Here is a 6,562-nt window from a genome sequence, read left to right on the forward strand (position 1 = left end):
TGAAAATTTCATGTTAATTTCTGCTCTAAACACCAGCTTAATAATGCTGAAGTTATTTTCCTACTAAATTCTTCATTATTTTCAAGATTAATTGAAGCAAAAGCAACATATTTCAACAGAAATATATTAACAAAAGGATGAATTTAAAGACATAATCGAAAGTTTTAACAAATTAGAACAAATGAGTGTTAAGCTTTCAACAAGCTGAAAACTATGGAAGGAAAACGAAGACATAATCCAAATATTCACCGTAACAAAGCAACTTCGAGTGTAACACGGTCAACAACCTATACTATGAAATGTCATTCATGACATAATCTAAGTTTTTAACAATGAAACAATATTTTGAAAAGTTATAAATTTATACATCAAAATAGAAATATAAACATTTATAAAACAGAATTTCTACTGGAATTGCTATGTGTAATGTAAGGTGGTGTGGAGGTGCAATGGCCCAGTGGTCAAGGCACCGGACTCGCTGTCGGAGGATCGCGGTTTCGATTCCCAGACCAGGCGTCGTGTGTGTTTATTGAACGAAAACACCTAAAGCTCCACAAGGCTCTGCCGATGGGTGGTGGTGACCCCTGTTGTACTCTTTCGCCCCAACTTTCTTCACACTTTCTTCCTGTTTCTTGAGTAAAGCTGCGATGGACTGGCGTCCCGTCCAACTGAGGTGGGGGGAACAAATACGCCATAGAAACAGGGAAACCAGGCCCATGAGCCTGGTTAGGCTTTAAAAGGGAGCATAAAAAAAATAAGGTGGTGGTATCAGATACTGTAAAATATCGAAGTGCTTTATAATATTTTTGTTACTCTACATTGTAAGTTGAAACCTTTCTGGATTTCTTTTACTTTTTATCCTTTTATGTGCTGTTGCTGCTGTTGCTGTTTAACCCATGGTATTCCGTTTGGGATCTTGTTCAAAACGGGGGCACCAGTTTTCATTTATGTTTTATGTAGTGTTTTTGGTACCGAAAGACTTTCAAACTTCGTATACTTATCTATTTTGTGTTATAGAACAGAAAAAAATGTTTGTATTCGAATTTATTTCATGTAAAAAATTGTCTTATTTCGATAATTTCTACTAATCACTGAAGTCTATTCAGTTGAAAACAGTTAGCGCTGTAACGGTGTATATCGTATTAATCCCCTAACCCTAACTAGACTGTTAACCCTAACCCTAACTCTAGAATCCGAACTCTAAAATTGTTACACACATAGATACGCACAGCGTAATTTATTATATAAACAATATATGCGTATAAATTACGATTAAACCGGATGAAATATGTCACAGGAAATAACATTTTTATGACCGGCCAGCAGTATACAGCTGAATAGACGTCAGTGATTGGTTGAAATTACAGAAATACGACAACTTTAATATGGAATAACTTGCGATGTACGTTTTTTGTTAAGAAGACTAAGAGTAAAAGATGTTTTATATGACACATTCTACCGTGTCCCAAGTTTCAAAGTGTTTCGTTAGTGTTTCGTTAAAAAAATACTGGTGCCCCCATTTTGAACTAGATCCTCCGTTTGCAAATTGATTCATCATTGAAAGATTATGCAAAACTACATAATCTAACGTATTCAATTAGACATGATTTATGGAAAATTTGGCTGCTGTTTCTTGTAGAGTAAGCAGCTTCACAGAGGTTTTCTCATTAGCTCATTGGCTCTTTAGGACAATAACATTAATGCCATTCATATAATTAATTGAAATCAATTGTCTATATCCCCAACTTAGAATATATAGTCTTCTATCATCACAAAACTAAAAAAAGAAATCATTATTTACAATCATATACAAGTGATATACCAGCTAACCAAGTCTGCAATATACGTAGTTTCAATTCCCACTTGTAACCATGTCATAACATGTACATAGTAATATTATTGAGAGAAGCATGACTGTCACACCCACCTTCTCATTACCTCTACCTTAAAAATCTGTGCTCATGTAAGAAATCAATATTGTCAATGAAAACCTACAAAGTATCACCACACGTTCCTAACAAAGACTCTTCTCTCTGTCTCTCTCTCTCTGTGTTTCTCTCTCTCTGACTATCTCTGTCCCCACAAATTAACAAATATCAGTAATATTGATTTAATAATGTTACCTTCTTAAGCTGAAAGCTTTATTATCCAGAAGAATTGACTCAACTCAAATAATATTATCAGTATTTATTCTATTGACTGTATTGTTGTGTCCATCATACTGGATCCATTACTAAATTCTTGTGAAGGCCAGTAATATCATTACCGACAATGAGCAAGTGGGAAGGGGTTATAACCAGATTTCTAGTAGGCAATCTGTAACAAATACAGCTGTTTAGGACAGCAGATAAAATCTACCTAATTTGCTTTAGCGAATTATTCCAATGCTTTTTCTCGCAAGCTTGTTTCCTTGTATTTCCAATATTCACCATGACTATTCTGCCATAAATATTGTTCTTTAACCACTCAAGATACTCATTATGGACTGCAGATAGAATTGCAGATTAGGGAGAGATTCTGATAAGCTGAAATTTAACATCCATAAAGCTGGCATGGAAGAATCAGGAGATAGTTGGATGAAATATCTTTAGCTATTTAGTTATTATATATCTTAGCCTTTTATATTTCCAGGTTGATGAAATTAGTACCAGTCAAGCACTAGGCATGTTCTACCATTATTTATCAGTATACAGGATGTGCTATTTTTTTATTCTTAAATCTAACAAAGAATTGCCATGCGTATAATGCAACTGTATTATGTATGAGATAACAAGTGTATGAGAGTAAGATGAAACGTTAAATTTGTTTTTCTTTTTCCACAATCTGTAGAGGTTTGTCATATGTGAGAGTATGTCTTATACAGGGCAAATACAATAATCAACTACAACACAAGGTGGATTGTATGATTCAGAAGTGAGCTACACAAAGTTTTTAGGGCTCCATTGCAAAATCTGTATATCAAGGAATAAAGAAAATTCATTGTAACACCTTGCATGCTAGACACCAGGGAAAACGGAAGCCACCAAATATTATTCTGAGAAGAAAGAGCAGTACCCATGATCCTTTTTTCCAAGACCTCAGAAATTGTTGGGAAACAGAGGAAGTTATCTTCAAATCAGAGTCTTAGCTTGAATATTTGTAACAGAACGACCTTCCTTAAAGGCATCCAAGGACCAGGTGATGATGTAAAACCAGGTGATTGTGACAAATTCAGTTTACCTACTAAGAACTCAGAATGCAAAGGGCTGAAACCAATCTTGCAAATTCTGTCAATCTACCACCTGGATCGTTATTGTAAATAACCCTGAAATATTGAAAGGCAATGTTGACTTTCACAGGCAATGTTGACCTTCACAGGCAATGTTGACCTTCACAGGCAATGTTGCCCTTCAAAACACAGAGAACCAGAGCAAATACTTTTGTCTTTCTATCATAGGCACAAAGGAGAGGTAGTCAATTACATTGACCCCTTCCTCAGTATTCAACTGGTACTTATTTTATCAACTCTAAAAAGATAAAAGGCAAACTCAAACTTGACGATATTTGAACTCAGAAGATAAAGCCAGAAAAAATGCAATTAAGCATTTTGTCTGGCATGCTAATGATTTTGCCAGCTTGTCCTAACTAGAACAAATACTGGATTCAAATCTTGGCACAAAGCCAGCAAATTTTGGGATGGGGCAAGTTGATTACATTGATCTCAGTGTTCAACTGGTACTTATTTCATCAACCCTGACAGGAGAAAAGCCAAAGTTAACCTCGGTGGAATTTGAACTCAGAACATAAAGACAGACAAAATGCTGCTAAGCATTTTGTCCAGCATGCTAATGACTCTGCTAGTTTGCTGTCCAAACTAGAACAAATATTGCAAGATATTTTGCCTTCTGTACTAAAAACAATACCAATAATATACCAATCTGTATATTACTTGTTGCATTAGCATTTTTTAAAATTATTATTGAATTTTGGTCTTATCTAATTGACATTGGGTAGGCTATGGGTAATATAACACGATATTGAGGGCCATGATAGAGAAAAGGTTGCATAACACTTTATAATAACTATACTGACCTTCACACAAATTATGGGTGCCTGTGTTAGAAATTGCTTGGAGGTGATGTAATTGAGTAGTACCTCCCACAACATTGCAGGCTTTGTGTATATATTAGAAAGGATTATTATTATTATTTGATGAAAACTCACAGTTTATTTTGCTGCGTATGACGAAAAGTGTCAGGTGCCCACAGCCAGCAGACTAAGGTGACACTTATTTACTGGTCATGCTTCAAGAACTCTGTGAAGAATTCTTGCAGTTCCATGTAATGCTGATGTTTGTAGGTGTTCTACCTTTACATTTGTGCCAATCTTTTTGAGCCATGTTGGTAGAGTGCTGATACTTCCAAGTGTGTCAATTACTATTGGTATCATGTCTGCTCTCCTCATTAACCACAACCTTTATATTTCCCACTTCAAATCATCAGAATTCTTTACTTTTTCTTCTTTCTCGTTGATCCTGTTGTCACAGGGGTATGCTATGTCAATTATGCATATTCTTTTTTTTTTATTCACCACAGGCAATGTCCAGTTTTCGATGTCACACTGAATCATTGCATCCCACAGGATTTTGCAATTTATATTCTCAGTGACTCCTTCTGGGGTTTGCTCATATCATGTCTTTGTTCTTTGTAGGCCATAGAGCTCCCAATGGATCATTCTTGTCATATTGTCATGTCATCTTTTGGATTTGTGTTGTGCCAATTTCAGGTATTCATTAATGATGTGCCATGCTGATTCACTCCTCTCACCACACATTCTGCATTTGTCGTTGTCAGTAGTGTTGCTGATTCTGCACTTCACATAGTCAGTCCTTAATGCTTGTTCTTGAGCTGTGCATATTAGTGCTTCTGTGTCTATCTTCAGGTCACTCCTCCTCATCCACAGCCACTGGTCTTCTGTATCTGTCTTGACATTCAAATTTATTATTATCATTATTACTATGAAGGCTGTGAGCAAGCAAAATCGTTAGCATTCTGAACAGAATGCTCAGTGTTATTTCATCTGTCTTTATATTCTGAGTTCAAATTCTGCTATGGTCGACTTCACGTATCATCCTTCTGGGGTCAATAAAATAAGTAACAGTTGAGCACTGGGGTTGATGTAATCAACTGCCCCCCATCCCACCAAATGTAGGACTTGTACCTATAATAGAAAAGATTATTATTATTGTTGTTGTTATTGTGAAAAGAAAACTAGGGTGGTAGAATTGGTGGAGTGATAGATTGACTATGTTGCAGTACCTCATAGCAGAAGTCTTAAACTTGATCCCTCTAGTGGTGTAAAGCACTCATGGCAGTGCCCACGTGGTGCCACATAAAAGCACCCATGTGGTGCTACATAAAAGCATCCATGCAGTACCATGTAAAAGCATCTGTGCTGCACCACATAAAAGTGCCCATGTAGTCCCTGCACCCAGCACACTCTGTAAAATGGTTGGCATTAAGAAGGGCATCCAGCTATAGAAACCATGCCAAATTAGACTGGAATCTGGTGTAACACCCTGCTTGCCAGCTCTGGTCAAACTGTCCAACCCATGCCAGCATGGACAACAGACATTAAAAAATGATTTTGAATTCACATCATACAAAATTCCACATGGCATTGCCAATAGTTTATAAAATAAGTACAAAGGTTGATATAGTTTACTGTACGAGGGTTGATATAGTTAACCCCAATATGTGGAGTCAAATGCCTAAAATTGGAAATCATTATAACAAAAACAAAATAGTAGAAATTGTAGAACTTCAAACAAAATGTCTTGTGAAAAGACAGTGCATTTGTGAGATTAAGGTTGGTGTCCGTGAGAGAGCCGAGATAGCTTTTTGCAGATTTGGTCCTTGATATTTGTGTATGTAGCAACAGTGGTATATCAGATGCAAGAGCAATATTCCATCGTGGACTTCACACATGTGTTTAGATGTATATACATACATACATACATACAGACATATATATATATATATATATATATATATAACAGAATACAAAAAATGGAACAAGAACACAACAGACAACAACAAAACATCCAGACAGTTAGACAATACAAAAAGGGACAGGTCATTCTGAGTTTTCTATCCTCAGTCGAGTTCCAGATCCTCTCAGCAGTTTCGGAGTGCTGGAAAGTTCCTGGCTTTAAGGGTATTGCAAAAGGCCTGGCTGGAGGCCCGACCTTCCAAGTTCTTTTACAAGGTTTAGAAAAGCAGGACTGCCGCAATAAGTGTGTGAATCTGAGAGAGGAATATGTTGAATAAAATCATAATTAACTGATCCTCCTCTATTTTCTTTTCTTTTACCCAAAGGCAGGAACATTTTAGCACTCCCTCATATATACTTTCATACATACATGTGTGTGCATGTGTGTGTGTATATATATATATGTATGTATGTATGTATGTAATAATATCAATAATATATATATATATATATATATATATATATATATATATATATATATATATATATATATATTTATATATATATATATATTTATATATTTATATATATA

The sequence above is a fragment of the Octopus bimaculoides genome, chromosome 3 (genome assembly GCF_046866305.1).
Source record: "Octopus bimaculoides isolate indiv1 chromosome 3, ASM4686630v1, whole genome shotgun sequence".
Classification (NCBI taxonomy): Eukaryota; Metazoa; Mollusca; class Cephalopoda; order Octopoda; family Octopodidae; genus Octopus; species Octopus bimaculoides.